We start from the raw sequence: 16,973 nt of genomic DNA, 5'->3' as shown, positions 1-16,973 counted from the left end.
GACCCAGGCATCCTGGCCCCCCAGCTCCTCCTCCATTGGACCCAGCCCCCATCACCCTGATCCTGACCCCTGGCTCAGAACCTCTCTCCCAGGGCATTTCCTTCAGGGGTTCTCTCTGCACCCCTCTCCCAGCATCCTCATCATTATTCAAGGTACCCCTAGGGCACGCAGGGCAGGAAGGCAAAGGCACCCAACTGGTGCCATGTTCCAAAGAAGACAATTTTCGAAACTCTTAGCATCTCTAAGAACCAAATAAACACTACTAATAAAAATTTTTTAAAAAGATTCTATATTTCTGAAAATAATGTGCACATTCAACACAATCTCCATCAACATCCCAACCGCATTTTTTGCAGAAATAGAAAAATTAATCCTAAAATTCATATGGCATCTCAAAGGACCCTGAATAGTTGAAACATTTTTTGAAAAAGAAAAAGGTTGGAGGAGTCTCACTTCCTGATTTCAACACATTACAAAGCCACAGTGATCAAAGTGGTGTGTTAATAGCATGAAGAAAAACAGGCCAATGGAATAGACTAGGGAATCCAGAAATAAATCCTTGCATTTAGAGTAAAATGATCTTTGACAAGGGTGCCGAGACCATTCAGTGGGGAAAGGATGGCGTCTTCAGCAAATAGTGGATAGCCACATACAAAAGAGGGAAGTTGCAATATCCGCAACTCAATCAGTGTGATACACCACATTAACAAACTGAAGAATAAAAACCATATGATCCTCTCAAAAGATGCAGAAAAAGCCTTTGACAAAATTCAACACCCATTTCTGAGAAAAACCCTTCAGAAAGTGGGCATAGAGGGAACCTACCTCAACATAATAAAGGCCATATATGACAAACCCACAGCGAACATCATTCTCAGTGGTGAAAAGCTGAAAGAATTCCCGCTGAGATCAGGAACAAGAAAAGGATGTCTGCTCTCGCCACTACTCTCCAACATAGTTTTGGAAGTCCTAGCCAGAGCAATCAGAGAAGTAAAAGAAATAAAAGGAATCCAAATTGGAGAGGAAGAAGTAAAACTATCACTATTTGCAGATGACATGATACTATGCCTAGAGAATCCTAAAGACTCTACCAGAAAACTGTTAGAGCTCATCCATGAATTTGGCAAAGTCACAGGATTTAAAATTAATACACAGAAATCAACAGCATTTCTATACACAAACAATGAAAGATCAGAAAGAGAAATTAGGGAAGCAATCCCGTTTACCATTGCATCCAAAAGAATAAAATACCTAGGAGTAAACCTACCTAAAGAAACAAAAGACCTGTACTTTGAAAACTATAAGACACCGATGAAAAAATCAAAGATGACACAAACAGACGGAAAGACATACTATGCTCTTGGATTGGAAGAGTTAATATTATCAAAATGACTATACTACCCACTGAATTGAATTGAATTGAATCTACAGAGTCAATGCAATCCCTATCAAATTACCAAGGACATTTTCCACAGAACTTGAACAAAATATTCTCAAGTTTGTTTGGAAGCACAAAAGACCCAGAATAGCCAAAGATATCCTCAAAGAGAAAAATGGAGCTGGAGGAATCAGGCTCCCAGACTTCAGACTATACTACAAAGCAACAGTCATTGTATGGTACTGGCACAAAGACAGAAATACAGATCAGTGGAACAGGATAGAAAGCCCAGAATTAAACCCACATACCTACAGCCAACTAATCTGTGACAAAAGAGGCAAGACTACAACAATGGAGAAAAGACAGCCTGTTCAATAAGTGGTGCTGGGAAAACTGGACAGTCACATTTAAAAAGAATGACATTAGAACACTCCCATACACACAAATAAACTCAAGATGGATTAAAGACCTAGATGTAAGACCAGACACTATAAAACTCTTAGAGGAAAACATAGGCCAAATACTCTGACACAAACAACAGCAACATCTTCTCAGATCCACCTCTTAGAGTAATGACAGTAAAGACGAAAATAAAAAAATGGGACTTAATTAAACTGAAAAATTTCTGCACAGCAAAGGAAACCCTAAACAAAATGAAAAGACAACCCACAGAATGGGAGAAAATCTTTGCAAATGAATCAACTGACAAGGGATTAATCTCCAAAATTTATAAACACCTTCTGCAGCTCCATACCAAAAAAACAAACAATCCCATCAAAAAATGGGCAGAAGATCTAAACAGACAATTCTCCAAAGACATACAGATGGCCAAAAAAACACATGAAAAGATGTTCAGCATCACTCATCATTAGAGAAATGCAAATCACAACCACTATGAGGTACCACCTTACACCAGCCAGAATGGCCATCATCAAAAAGTCTACAAACAATAAGTACTGGAGAGGGTGTGGAGAAAAAGGAACCCTGTTACACTGTTGGTGGAACTGTAAATTGGTGCAACCACTGTGGAAAAACAGTATGGAGATTCCTCAGAAAACTAAAAATAGAACTACCATTTGACCCAGCAATACCACTCCTGGGCATCTATCCAGAGAAAACCATGACTCGCAAAGACGCATGTACTTCAATGTTCATTGCAGCACTATCTGCAACAGCCAAGACGGAAACAACCTATATGTCCATAGACAGAGGAGTGGATCAGTAAGATGTGGTATATATACACAATGGAATATTACTCAGCCATTAAAAGGAATGAAATACTGGCGTTTTTAGCAACATGGATGGACCTAGAAATTATCATGCTAAGTGAAGTCAGCCATACAATGAGACACCCGTATCAAATGCTTTCACTGACATGTGGAATCTGAAAAAAGGACAGACTGAACTTCTTTGCAGAACAGATACTGACTCATATACCAAAAAACTTATGGTCTCTGGAGGAGACAGTTTGGGGGGAGGGGGGATGTGCTGGGGTTGTGAGATGGAAATCCTATAAAATTGGACTGTGATGATCATTGTACAACTACAAATGTAATAATTTCATTGAGTAATTTAAAAAACAACAACAACAACAAAAAACAAAAGAGTGAAGTTGAACTTCACTGGATAGCTACATACAAAACTGGATAGCCACATACAAAAGAGTGAAAACTGGATAGCCACATACAAAAGAGTAAAGCCACATACAAAAGCGTGAAGCTGAACCCTTATCTTACATCATACACAAAAATTAATTTGAAATGATTAAAAACCTAAAATTAGAAAACTCCTAGGGGAACACAGAGAGGGAAAAGCTTCACGACACTGGAATGGATGATGATTTCTTTTTCTCTCTTTAGGGGTGCATTCACAGCATATGGCAGTTCCCAAGCTAGGAGTCAAATCAGAGCTACAGCTGGCAGCCTACGCCACAGCCACAGCAATGCCAGATCCGAGCCATATCTGTGACCTATGCCACAGCTCATGGCAACAACAGATCCGTAACCCACTGAGCCAGACCAAGGATCAAACCTGCGTTCTCATGGATACTAGTTGGGTTCGTTTCTGCTGTGCCAACAGGAACTCCCAGACAATAATTTCTTAAATACAATGTGAAAGGCATAGGCAACAAAAGCAAAAATGACAATTAGGACTATATCAAACTTAAAGACTTTTGTGTATCAATGGACACAATAGAGTAAAAAGATAACCTACAGAATGGAAGAAAATATTTGTAATCATTTATCTGATAAGGGGTAAATAACCAGAAAATATCAAGAACCTCCACAAAGGGAGTTTCCATTGGGGTGCAGTGGGTTGAGGATCTGGCATTGCTGCAACTGTGACCACGGGTGACAGCTGCAGCTCAAATTTGATCCTCAGCTTGGGAACTTCTGTATCCCGCGAGTACAGATGAAAAAGAAAAAAAAAAGAACCCCCACAAAAAAAGCCCCAAAAAAACCCAGTTAAAAATGGGCAAAGGACTTGATAGATGTTTCTACAAAGCTGATATACATGGCCAACAAACATATGAAAAGATGATCAACACCACTAATTATCAGAGAAATACAAGTCAAAACCACAATGAGCTATCACCTCACATCCATCAGAATGGTTGCTATTAAAAAACTAACAAAAAATTTTTAAACAGAAAATAACAAATACTAAAAATGGAGAGAAAATCCGAACATTTGTACACTGTTAACGGGACTGTAAAATGGTGGAACTGTATGGAGGCTACTCAAAAAAGTATAAATAGGAGTTCCTGTCGTGGTGCAGTGGTTAACGAATCCGACTAGGAACCACGAGGTTGCGGGTTCGGTCCCTGCCCTTGCTCAGTGGGTTAACGATCCAGCGTTGCCGTGAGCTGTGGTGTAGGTTGCAGATGCGGCTCGGATCCCACGTTGCTGTGGCTCTGGCGTAGACTGGTGGCTACGGCTCCGATTAGACCCCTAGCCTGGGAATCTCCATATGCCGTGGAAGCAGTCCAAGAAATAGCAAAAAAAAAAAAAAAGAAAAAAAAAAGTATAAATAGAATATACCATATTACCATATGATCCAGCAATTCCACTTCTGAGAATATGTATGTGTATCTGTGTATATATCCAAAAGGATTGAAAGCTGGGTCTCAGAATTGCACACCCATGTTCAAAGCAGCACTATTTAAAACAGCCAAGAAGTAGAGGAAACCCAAATGGTCCACTTAGGAATGAATGGGAAAAACAAAATGTGCTAAAAAGATACAATGGAATATTAGCCTTAAAAAGAAATCCTGTCACATGACACAATAAGAATGAACTTTGAAGATATCATGGTAAATGAAGTAAGCCACTAACAAAAAGATAAATACTGTCTGATTCCACTTATATAAGTATCTAAACTAGTAAAATTCATAGCAACAGAAAGTAAAATGGTAGTTATCAAGGGCTGGGGAAGGAGGAAAAACAAGAGTTGTTTAAAGGATACAGAGTTTCAGATTTCCAAGATGAAAAAGTTTTAGAGATGTGTTTCACAGTAATGTGAATGTACTTAATTTAAAATATTTAAGGTGGTAATTTTTATGTTATGTAATTAAAAAAAAAAAAACACACTACAATTAAAAAAAAAAGTGAGACATGAGAATTCCTGTTGTGGCTCAGTGGTAACGAACCCAACTGATATTCATTAAGATGTGGGTTTGATCCCTGGCCTCGCTCACTAGGTTAGAGATCTGGTGTTGCCAAGCTGTGGCATGGGTTGCAGACATGGCTTGGATCTGGCTTTGCTGTGATTGTGGTGCAAGGTGACCCCTAGCCTGGGAACTTCGTATGCCCTTGGTACGGGCCTAAAATGCAACAAAAAAAAAACCCAAAAAAACCCACCAAAAACCAAAAACCAAAAAGTGAGACATTCTTCCATTCAAAATGCTCTGTAGGTAGTAAAGGGGGGGTGGGGTGGGAATAGGGACTAAAGAAAATATTTAAACACTGAGTGGAAGAAATCCACCATTAAGTTTTGAAAAGAAATTTGGCTTTTCCTGTAAGCAGCCTGAAGTGAGCTTAAAAATGGCTCTCTATTCACTTGACCCAGAAAACCCCACAAAACCATGCAAATCAAGCGGTTCAAACCATCATGTTCACTTTAAGAGCACTCATGAAAACTGCCCAGGGCATTAAGGATATGCATATTCAAAATGCCACCAAGTATCTGAAGCAATGAGTGCCATTCGTCGTTACAGTGAAGTTGGTATGTGTGCCCAGACCAAATAGTGGGGCTGGACACAGGGCCGGAAGCCCAAATAGAGTGCTGCATTTTTATCACACATACTCAAAAATGCAGAGATTAACACTGAACTTAAGCCTTAGATGCAGATTCTCTGGTTATTGAGCACATCCAGGTAAACAAAGCCTCCAAGATGCAGCCAAGACTTAGTGAGCGTATGGTCAAATCAACCCTTACTGCCACACTGAGGTGACCTTTACTGAAAACAGCAGACTGTTCCTAAACCAGAAGAGGAGGTTACACAGAAGAAAAAGACATCCCAGAAGAAACTGAAGACACAAAAACTTATGGCCCAGGGATAAATTCCACAAAATAACCACAAATAAAAGTTAAAAAAAAAAGAAAAAGAAGTGTGGAAGATAGTATATGAAGTCTGATTCCTTTTGTTGTGTTGAGTAAAAATATACTAGGAGGGAAATACACATTGCTGGGAGGTGGTTAATGACCCCCAAAGATACTGGGTTGTAATCCCTGAAACCTATTAAATGCTGCTTTATTTGGAAAAGAGGTCTTCCCAGATGTGATTAAATTAAGAGTTTAGAGATGGGGAGATCATCCTGGATTATCTGAGTGAGCCCTGAATGCAATCACATGTAGCCCTATAAGAGGGAGACAGAGGGAAATCTGACATGCACAGAGGCGAAGGCGATGTGAAGACAGAGAAGAGCAAGATGAGAAAAGGCTGGAGTGATGAGACATAAGCCAAGGAATGCCAAGAGCCACCAGAAGCTAAAGGGGCAAGGGAGGAGTTCTCCCCGAGAGCCTGTGGAGGAGTGTGGCCTTGCCTCAATATTAGCCTTCTCTAACTCACCCTAAATGTGGCCTTTGGACTCCAGAACTGTGAGAGAATAAATTACAGTTTTGTGTTGTTTTTTTTTTGGTCTTTTTGCCATTTCTTGGTGCACTCCTGAGGCATATGGAGGTTCCCAGGCTAGGGGTCCAATTGGAGCTGTTGTTTTAAGCCACCAAATTTATAGTAATATGTTTCAGCAGTCATAGGAAACAAATACAACATTGTACATGTTTAAAAGCACATAAAACTTTTCTGGATGGGTCCACAGAAAACTGTTAACCCTGACTACTTTTAGAAGAGTGTCTATGAGACTGGCCAAAGAATTTTCACTTTTCACTTTAATACCTAGCCATGTCTTTTTTTTTTTTTTTTTTTTAAACAACAAGTTTCAATATTTTTATCGTATTGTTTTTTAAAGCTCTAAAATTTAAAATTTCAGCCTGGCACCTTGAAGCTGGTGTTGTCTATATTCAGCCCATAAACTAAGCCTCACTTTTCCCCTTTAACATTTTTTGGACATCATATCTCCATGAAAGAAAGAACTGAATCTTATTACCCAGCGTCCAGCAGAGTACTCTGTCCTCTAACATATTCCTAAAATGGCAAGATTTCATCAAATCATAGAATTCTTAAATATACAATAAATGTATTCTTTGAGTTTATAAATAAAATTGTGTATGCTGAATGTGTATTTCAAATATGTCAGGAAAACATGATATATTTAACAGAGTTCTGAAGTAAATGCTTTATCAAAGTGAAAAACTGTTCAGTAACAGATTCTGAAAACAAGATTTTTGGAGTTCCACTTGTGGCTCAGTGGTAATGAACCCGACTAGTATCCATGAGAACTCACGAATCCGACTAGGAACCATGAGGTTGCGGGTTCGGTCCCTGCCCTTGCTCAGTGGGTTAAGGATCCGGCGTTGCCCTGAGCTGTGGTGCAGGCCAGCAGCTGTAGCTCTGATTCGACCCCTAGCCTGGGAACCTCCATATGCCATGGGTGCGCCCCTAAAAAGACACACACGCACACAAAGACCAAAACAAAAGTGCGGGTTTAACCCTGAAACAGCAATTACTTTATGTAACTTTTTTTCCCATTTAAAATCTAAGAAAATACATAAGCCTCCCAGTCTTCGTAAACAAAGTATACTGATGATCATTTAAACCTTTCAGGATAATCTATTCGAGCAATCAATGTAGCAATACCCTCAAGATGTACTGCTACAGAGGTGTGAGGGACTCTTGCATCAAAAACAAATGGCTCAAAAAATAAACCCATGGGACCTCATCAAACTGAAAAGCTTTTGCACAGCAAAGGAAACCAAAAAGAAACAAAAAGACAACTTACAGAATGGGAGAAAATAGTTTCAAATGATGCAACTGACAAGGGCTTAATCTCTAGAATATGTAAGCAACTTATACAACTCAACAGCAAAAAAACCAATCAATCAATGGAAAAATGGGCAAAAGACGTGAATAGACATTTCTCCAAAGAAGATATACAGATGGCCAGCAAACACATGAAAAAATGCTCAACATAGCTGATTATAAGAGAAATGCAAATCAAAACTACCATGAGATACCACCTCACACCAGTCAGAATGGCCATCATTAATAAATCCACAAATAACAAGTGCTGGAGGGGCTGTGGAGAAAAAGGAACCCTCCTGCACTGCTGGTGGGAATGTAAACTGGTACAGCCACTATGGAGAACAGTTTGGAGATACCTTAGAAATCTATACATAGAACTTCCATATGACCCTGCAATCCCACTCTTGGGCATCTATCTGGACAAAGCTCTACTTAAAAGAGACACATGCACCCGTATGTTCATTGCAGCACTATTCACAATAGCCAGGACATGGAAACAATCCAAACGTCCATCGACAGATGATTGGATTCGGAAGAACTGGTATATATACACAGTGGAATACTACTCAGCCATAAAAAAGGATGACATAATGCCATTTGCAGCAACATGGATGGAACTAGAGAATCTCATACTGAGTGAAAAGAGCCAGAAAGACAAAGACAAATACCATATGATATCACTTATAACTGGAATCTAATATCCAGCACAAATGAACATCTCCTCAGAAAAGAAAATCATGGACTTGGAGAAGAGACTTGTGGTTGCCTGATGGGAGGGGGAGGGAGTGGGAGGGATCGGGAGCTTGGGCTTATCAGACACAACTTAGAATACATTTACAAGGAGCTCCTGCTGAATAGCATTGAGAACTATGTCTAGATACTCATGTTGCAACAGAAGAAAGGGTGGGGGAAAAACTGTAATTGTAATGTATACATGTAAGGATAACCTGACCCCCTTGCTGTACAGTGGGGAAAAAAAAAAAAAAAAAAAAAAAAAGGCTCAGAGTTCCGGCATGGCTCAGTGGTTAACGAATCCGAATAGGAACCATGAGCTTGCAGGTTCGATCCCTGGCCTTGCTCAGCGGGTTAAGGATCCCGTGCTGCCGTGAACTGTGGTGTAGGTTGCAGACATGGCTCGGATCCCACATTGCTGTGGCTGTGGCATAGGCCAGCGGCTACAGCTCTGATTAGACCACTAGCCTGGGAACCTCCATATGCTGAGGGTGCGGCCGCAGAAAAGACAAAAAAAAAAAAAAAAAAAAAAAAAAAAAGTTCCAACTGGACTTTTTAAAAGAGTTTTAATGTTTTATGTTTTGTAGCTTTCCTTCCTCAACATTTGTGATCAAACCAACACTTCTAGTTAGCTTGTAGCAGTGCTGCATAATTTTAGCTCTTGATTTAAACAAGTAAGCAGGGTGAAATTGTGTATAAAGAAGCAGTAGAATCAACTCGAAGGAAGTCAACAAAACCCAGGCTGCAGAAAAGACTTTTTCTGTTTATTTCCCAGGAGTTAACTTTGTGATAAATAAAACACTACTTTAAGTCTTATGACTGAAAAAAGGAAAGACACTGGCATTAAACAAATAATTTCATATCAGGAAATACTTGATACTAGTCAACTTTTTCCTCATCTTTACAGAAGGGATCTAAAAGTCACTTTAATAACCTCTAAGAAATACAATCAAGATAATGAAGAATTAGATTTCTAATCTCTTATAGAATAAAACTACAAGAAGAACCATGAGGTTTAACATGACATCGTACATGACCTCATGTCCTAGTCGGATCGTTAACCACTGCCCACGACAACTAATCTTAATAAATAATAAGACTCATGTTTGAAAAGACATGAGGCCACCAAGGCTTATCTGACATCCTATCTACACCAAAAATGTCTGGCCATTCAAATTGAGTCAGAATTTATACTTTAAATGCATCTCTAAGCAAAGATCATATGCTAGGAATAAACACCTGCTGTTGCAGAGTAAGGGAAAACAATGTTTTCTGTGGCACTTAAAAAGTTATGGGGAGAGTTCCCACTGTAGCACAATGGGATTGGTGGTGTCTCTGCAGCCCTGGGCCGCAGGTTTGATTCCCCAGACCCACACAATAAGTTAAAGGACTGGCATTGCCACAGATGTGGTGTAGGTTGCAACTGGCCTAGATCCGATTCCTGGCCCAGGAACTCCATATGCTTATAGGTGCCCCCGCCCCCAAAAAGAGTTATGGGTGGGGGAGTCAGATCTCCGTAAAAAGCATATCGCAAAGAGGACATTTATTGGGGATATAAGTTTCCTCTGAAATTTGAAGAACCATATTAATTCATGTTTAGCTTAATATAAACACAGGTGCAAATATATAAAAACAACTATATGTATGTGCATATACCAGGGTGAGTATAATACATATATTACCTAGCTCTGTCCACTGAGCAGGTTTAGGAACAATGACACCCTATAGGCACCCCTAACCCTCACACCTTGCCTTCTAAATACCACTGTCTCATAAAAGAAACCAGGGCTCCTTGGAGAAATGACTGATTCTATGGCTGGGATAGGAAAAAATATAAGATGATATTGGAGCATCTTGGAGTACCATAAAAGAAATGTTCAAAAAGGAAAAAAAGGATAGAAGCACGTTAAGGGACACAGAAGCCAACCTAAAAGAGCCCCCAGTGGTCAAAGGTAGAAAAAAATCAAGCAAAAATAAGTAACAGAATCGGATTATAATTCAAAATAGAAAACATATATTCATACTGATACAGATAAATGGTTAAACAGAGAAATAAATGGGGGAGAACTGACAAATCTTTCTTACAAAATTCCAAATACTCTATGTAGATATTCTTCCCTTCAGAAAGTGGAACTTAAGTCCTCCATCCACTCTGAGTTAGACTTAGTAACTCACTTCAAAAGAATAGGTCTCCTGGGAATTCCCGTTGTGGCGCAGTGGTTAACGAATCCGACTAGGAACCATGAGGTTGCAGGTTCGGTCCCTGCCCTTGCTCAGTGGGTTAAGGATCCGGCGTTGATGTGACCTGTGGTGTAGGTTGCAGAAGCGGCTTGGATCCCGAGTTGCTGTGGCTCTGGCGTAGGCCGGCAGCTACAGCTCCGACTGGACCCCTAGCCTGGGAACCTCCATATGCCTTGGGTGCAGCCCTAAAAAGTAAAAAAAAAAAAATAAATAAATAACTTTACTACTTAACCTGGCAAACACTACCTTAACCAAATGTACAAGGTTAACATCATGAGGGATATCATGTGAATATCACATACTCCCTGATAGGAAATGATGGTATTTTGTGGCGTTCTTTCAAAAAACACATAACCCTTGTGTAAAAATGAGAAAAGCATCAAACAAACCCAAAGGAAGTGCAATCCACAAAATAACCAACTAGTCCTTCTCAAAACTGTCAAGGTCATGAAGACAAGGAAAGTCAGAGAAACTATCAAAGACCAGAGGAGACTAAGAGAGATAACAACTAAATGCATTAGGTTACTCTGGATTAGATTCTGAAATAGAAAGGCAGTATGAATAGAAAACCATAGGTATCCCAACAAAGGCTGGAGTTCAGTTAAAAGTAATGCATCAATGTTGGTTTCTACACTTTGACAAATGTACCGGGTAAGATATAACAACAGGGGAGACTAGGTAAGAGGTATATAGAATTCTTTGTATCATCTCTACGACTTTTCAGTACATCTAAAATTATTACAAAATAAAAAGTTTATTTTAAAAAAAGTTTCCGGAGTTCCCGTCGTGGCGCAGTGGTTAACGAATCCGACTAGGAACCATGAGGTTGCGGGTTTGGTCCCTGCCCTTGCTCAGTGGGCTAAGGATACGGCGTTGCCATGAGCTGTGATGTAGGTTGCAGAAGCGGCTCGGATCCCGCGTTGCTGTGGCTCTGGCATAGGCCGGTGGCTACAGCTCCAATTTGACCCCTGGCCTGGGAACCTCCATATGCCATGGGAGCGGTCCAAAGAAATAGCAAACAGACAAAAAAAAAAAAAAAAAAAAAAAAAAAAAAAAACTAAAGGCAAAAGAAACTGCACATAAGCACTGTACTTCTAGCTGATAAAGTTCTCTCCTATGGGAAGTATGGATTAACAATTCAGATATTGCTATACATGTATACTGGAATAGAACAATTAAGTAAATGGATGGTGGAAGTCAAGTTTTGAACTGTTGAAGTAGAAATTCAGATCAATGGAGTTCCCGCTGTGGCTCAGCAGAAACAAATCTGACTAGTATCCATGAGGATGCAGGTTCGATCCCTAGCCCCACTAAGCGGGTTAAGGATCTGGCGTTGCCATGAACTGTGGTGTACATCAGAGATGTGGCTCAGATCTGGCGTTGCTGTGGCTGTGGCATAGGCCAGTGGCTATAGCTCCCATTCAACCCCTAGCCTGACAACCTCCATGTGCTGGGGGTGCAGCCCTAAAGACACCAAAAAAAAAAGAAAAAATTCAGACCAAGAGATCAACAAGGGGGAGACTAAAATGATCTATATGGCGGTGGATTAGACTTTGAGATTATCAGTAAGAACTCATGTTTAACTTAATATAGACACAGATGGCTACATGTAGAAATATATAGATATGTCTATACACATCACACCACAAACATTTCTTTACTCTGTTAGCTGACAGGGCTTAAAACAATGACACCCTAGTGGCAATAAGAACACTTGTACTCAGATCTTGGTTTCTACTACCATTCTCCAATAAAAGGTACCAGGGCTCCTTGGGAAAAATGGCTAATTTTAGCACTATGACAAGAAACATACGAGATGAGCCTAGAGTATCTCATAGCACCAGAAAGTAGAGAATGCTCAAAAATAACTAAATAAAAACTACACACACATCCTCATATACCCGGATGTGGGAGTGTTAAAGGGGCACAGGAGCCAAGTGAAAGAGCTCTCCAATGGATAAAGCTGGAACAACCCGAGCAACAAAATAAAGAAGTATTGGAATATAATTCAAAGTATTAAAATATCCTTCAGTTCATACTAATAAAAATACTTTGACTAATTATGTACATATTCCACCCCAAGGGCGGGGAACACAACTCCTCCCCCCATAAGTGGACTGCACATAATTACTTCCTTCCAAAAAGGACAGTTTGGAAAGGGGAAAAGAGTAACTTTACAGTGGAGAAATCTGACGACACTACTTCAGCCAGGTGACCAAAGACAGTATCAACGGTCATAAATCATGTTGATAATACACTTAATATGATCTGATGAAAATGGCATTCTCCCTGTGGCCTTCCTTCTCAAAACTCATCGCCCTAGTCTAATCATGAGAAAAACAGATAAATTCTTTTTTTGTTTGTTTGTTTGCTTTTTAGGGCTGCACCCATGGCATATGGAGGTTCCCAGGCTAGGGGTCGAATCAGAGCTACAGCTGCTGGCCTACACCACAGCTCAGGGCAACGCCGGATCCTTAACCCCTGAGCAAGGCCAGGGATTGAACACGAAACCTCATGGTTCCCAGTGGGATTCGTTTCCTCTGGGCCATGATGGGAATTCCCAGATAAGTTCTAACTGAGGGACATTCTACTATACACTTGACCAGTACCCCTAAAAAATTCTACAGATTCAAAAGTTTTTAAAAATGGGGGGGGCAGGGGGGTGGAATGGCGGGAGAAGCTGGATGTATCTTCTTTCCCAGTCAACATAAACATAATACAGCCAACTGATTAGCTATATACTGTCTTTATCACTTTAATACATAGAGAAGACCTACTCCAGTTTTGGCTAACTTTGTTCAACAAACATTTTTTGACCACCTTCTTTGTCCCAAGGATTGTTTGAGGCACTGAGGTAACCTCACAGATAAGAGGTGGGGGGGGGGGGAATCTATGCTCTGCTTTCATTTTTGTGGGGAAATGAGCTAATATACAAGCAAACAATAAATGTCCTATCATACAGCAATAACTGCTATGAAGTTAAAAAAAGAAAGAGAGAGAGATAAATGTGACCAAGAGGGTTACCTCAGTTGGAGCCTAGAAAATGCCTCTTTAAGGAAATGACATTTGAGTTGAGAACTAAGTGAGGTCTATATACAAACACAGGCTTGAGGTAGGGGTAGAGCAGGTAGGAAGTTCCAGACAGAATGAACAAACACAAAGGCCAAAAAGAATAAGCTTAATATATTTGATGCATAACAAGGAGGCAAGGCAACTGCCCTTATAGTAAAAGGGTGAGTAACATATTCTGAACTCTATAGATAAGAATATGCATTTAAAATTAATTAAAATTAAAAACTGAAATTGAAAAAAAATCTCAAACCTCTCCAACACTGATCACCAGGAATCCATCAATCATAATCAGATCCAGATCCAAGTTCATCCCCACATTAGTCCTCCCCTCCCACTGTCATAGCTGCCCATCTCCCACATGGTAAATACTGTATTTTGAACTGCTCCACTTTCCCTCTAAAAACCACCATTCCTATGGTTCATAGTTCATTATGTCTCTGATAAAAGTACTAAAAAAAGGAGAGAGAGACAGATTTTACCCAGAAAATGATTCTGAATTCTCCCAAAAAGATTTCATTACTTCATACAATACAACGAGAGGTTAAGAGCAAAGGCCCTGAAGACAAACTAACTTGGGTTCAAACCGAGGTTCTATCAATTGTATGATTTTGAGCAAGTTGCACAACCTTTTTAAGATCCAGTTTCCTCATCTGTAAAAAGTTACAAATTAAAAAAGACAAAACATGGCATATGGAAAATTGCCATGGAATAGTCAATTAATGTTAACTACTGCTGGTAAAAGTATTTGAGCATTTATTTTGTTCAAGGACTAGAACTAGGCCAGAGGGATTATAGAAACTACAATTTGCTACAGCAAACTGTTTGAGAGATAAAATTGTCAAACTCCCTTAGGTCAGGGGCTTTGTCTTTTTCTGGTTCACCAGTGTATTCCCAGAATCTAGAACAATGCTTAACACACAGTAGGCATCAATCTCAATATTTACGGAATGAATGAATGAGACTCCATTAAGTCAAAGGAGCACCAAAGAGCCTGGCTTTACTCCATATAAAGAAAAGTTTTCATTCCTCATCAAGATTTTTTAACGATAACCTAAAGCATTGGTAAAGATGTTTATTATTTTTTATTTTTAATAACCTCCCCAAAACCTAGGATAGGGCTCATAATATTAAGGTACTCAAATTTATTGCAGCTAAAAACTATCAGTTGTAGAAAGCTATATAATACTCTTCATCATTCAGAGGTGATGATCAAAAATTTTAAATAAATTAAATTGATTTCACCTTTCTCTATATTACTTTATAAAAACAAGAGCACAGTTTATCCAGTCACTTAAGAGAAGTCCAAATCTTTTACCATCTCTTAAAAGTTTCAAAAGATTGTTAGCTTAATTTATCAGCTCTTTAGGTCAAAGAAGGACTTTTCAGGGTGATGAAAATGGAGAAAGGAGGAGTTCACCTCTCTAAAAATGAGTTTTCAATTACTATAATTATGCATAAAATAAGACAAGGAGCATTTCTGGGCCAAGATTTGAAGTCTTAATTCCCATGAGAGTTAAACTGGAGCCATGAATAAATTGGGGGCAAGTTCAGCAAAAACCTCTTCATCCTCTATTGATGCTGAATGAAAAACGCATTGTTAACATTCATCAACACGAATGTATTTTCTAATACACAGTAGCCACTTTGGCAACGTAACTTTCATCATTTTCTATCCCAGAAACAAAAAGAATGCATTCAAATCCAGCCTGACAATTACCACGATTGCGGGGTAGCTATCGTAACAGCCAGAGTGGAAGGAGCTAAAAAGTAAGAATCTAGTTTACCGAGCCCCTACCTTAAAAGTAGCAAGGCCTGCTTAACCTACACTGCTGGCTATTGTATTGGTCCCCCAAATCTTCAGAGCTGGAAAGATATCTGAACTCCACTGACATCTTTGGAAGAGAAAGCCAGGCGGAAGGGCGGAGCGGTATGATCCGAATCGTTAAAATCGCACCACGCCGGTGGGAACACAGGTGCGCGGGCAGGACCACAGGTGCGCGGGCAGGCCCCGGTCCCCCTGTCCTTGTTACGTTCTAAGGCGACCAGGCCCTTCACATTCACCACAGCCCTCGGAGGCTCTTACTCACCCATTCATTCATTTGACAATTACGCGAGGGGCGCCGTAGCAGCCCCAGCTCGCAGGCCCCCGCCCCAGTCCCCGAAAACCCGGAGCCTCCAGGAGAGGCCCTGCGCCGCCCGCGTCGCCGGCGCTGCCGCCCGCAGCCCACGGCAGCGCGCTCTGGTCACCAGCCCCAGCCTCCGTCGCACACGAGCGCCCACGCCCCCCGCCCTCCCAGCCGCCTCAGTCCCCCGGCCTCCGCCCCGCCTTGCCGCCTCAGATCCGCCGGGTTCTTGGGCGAGGGAGGCGCGTGTCGGCGAAGGCCCCCCCGCCTGGGGTCCACGGCCTCGCCGCGCGCGCGACTCCAGAACCCGAGGGCCTAGGTGGGTGGGTCCGGCCCACAGTGCACTCACCTCCGCCGGGTCAGAACCGAGGGGCTTCTCCAAGCCGTTTGAAACCGCTTGGGCCGCCGCACACCCCGCAGTGTCCTCGTTGTTTATTGGTTCCTCTCGGACCGCCCATCACACTTCTATTGGTCCATTTGAAAGAACTATGGGCACGCGCCGCCCGCAGCCTTAAAGGGGCCGCGCGCAGGCGTGATTCCCTTGGGACTGGGAGCTGCACTGTCAGGTAGGGCAGAGGGTAGCTGGAGCCAAAGCTGCAGACAACCCCAGAAAGGATGATGGGTGTTTATAGAGCTGTGCATCCGCGGCCGTCAGCATTTTGCTTTATTTAACTACAGGTATTTAAACTGCTGTCAACACCTGGCACTTTTTTTTTTTTTTTGGACTCATTTCATTCACCAAATATAGATTTGCAGTTAAATGTGTTGGGAAAACTAGAGAGGCAGCTAGGATTTAATGGAAAGAGGATGAATGGAGACAGAACGCTGGATTCTAGTGTTGGACCTTCTCTGGGTAAACCATTTTTCTCAGTATATCATCTGGAGCTTAGTTTCCTCACCTGTAAACCGGGATAATGATGACCTTATAACCTTAATGTGAGGATTTAATATAACTAATTGAATGTCTAGGACGGGCCTTTAAACAGTAATGTGTTCTGCAAAA

At 40.9% G+C, this 16,973-nt stretch overlaps 1 protein-coding gene across 6 annotated transcripts in view; it reads right to left on the bottom strand.

Moving 5' to 3' along the window:
* The window catches only part of CKAP5 (cytoskeleton associated protein 5), a 109,858-nt gene extending 93,403 nt beyond the window's left edge, over positions 1 to 16,455 (bottom strand). For 4 of the 6 annotated variants that reach the window (XM_013994362.2, XM_021085233.1, XM_021085234.1 and 1 more), the window contains exon 1: positions 16,320 to 16,455. The gene's annotated coding sequence lies outside the window, so the exon portion shown is untranslated. Of the gene's footprint in view, positions 1 to 15,934; positions 16,120 to 16,319 lie in introns of those variants that run through there. The other 2 variants (XM_021085232.1, XM_021085235.1) reach the window with 1 other exon arrangement.

Source organism: Sus scrofa, chromosome 2 (genome assembly GCF_000003025.6).
Source record: "Sus scrofa isolate TJ Tabasco breed Duroc chromosome 2, Sscrofa11.1, whole genome shotgun sequence".
Taxonomy (NCBI): Eukaryota; Metazoa; Chordata; class Mammalia; order Artiodactyla; family Suidae; genus Sus; species Sus scrofa.
The sequence above is the reverse complement of the archived record's forward strand: the minus strand, read 5'-3'. Positions and strand labels throughout refer to the sequence as shown.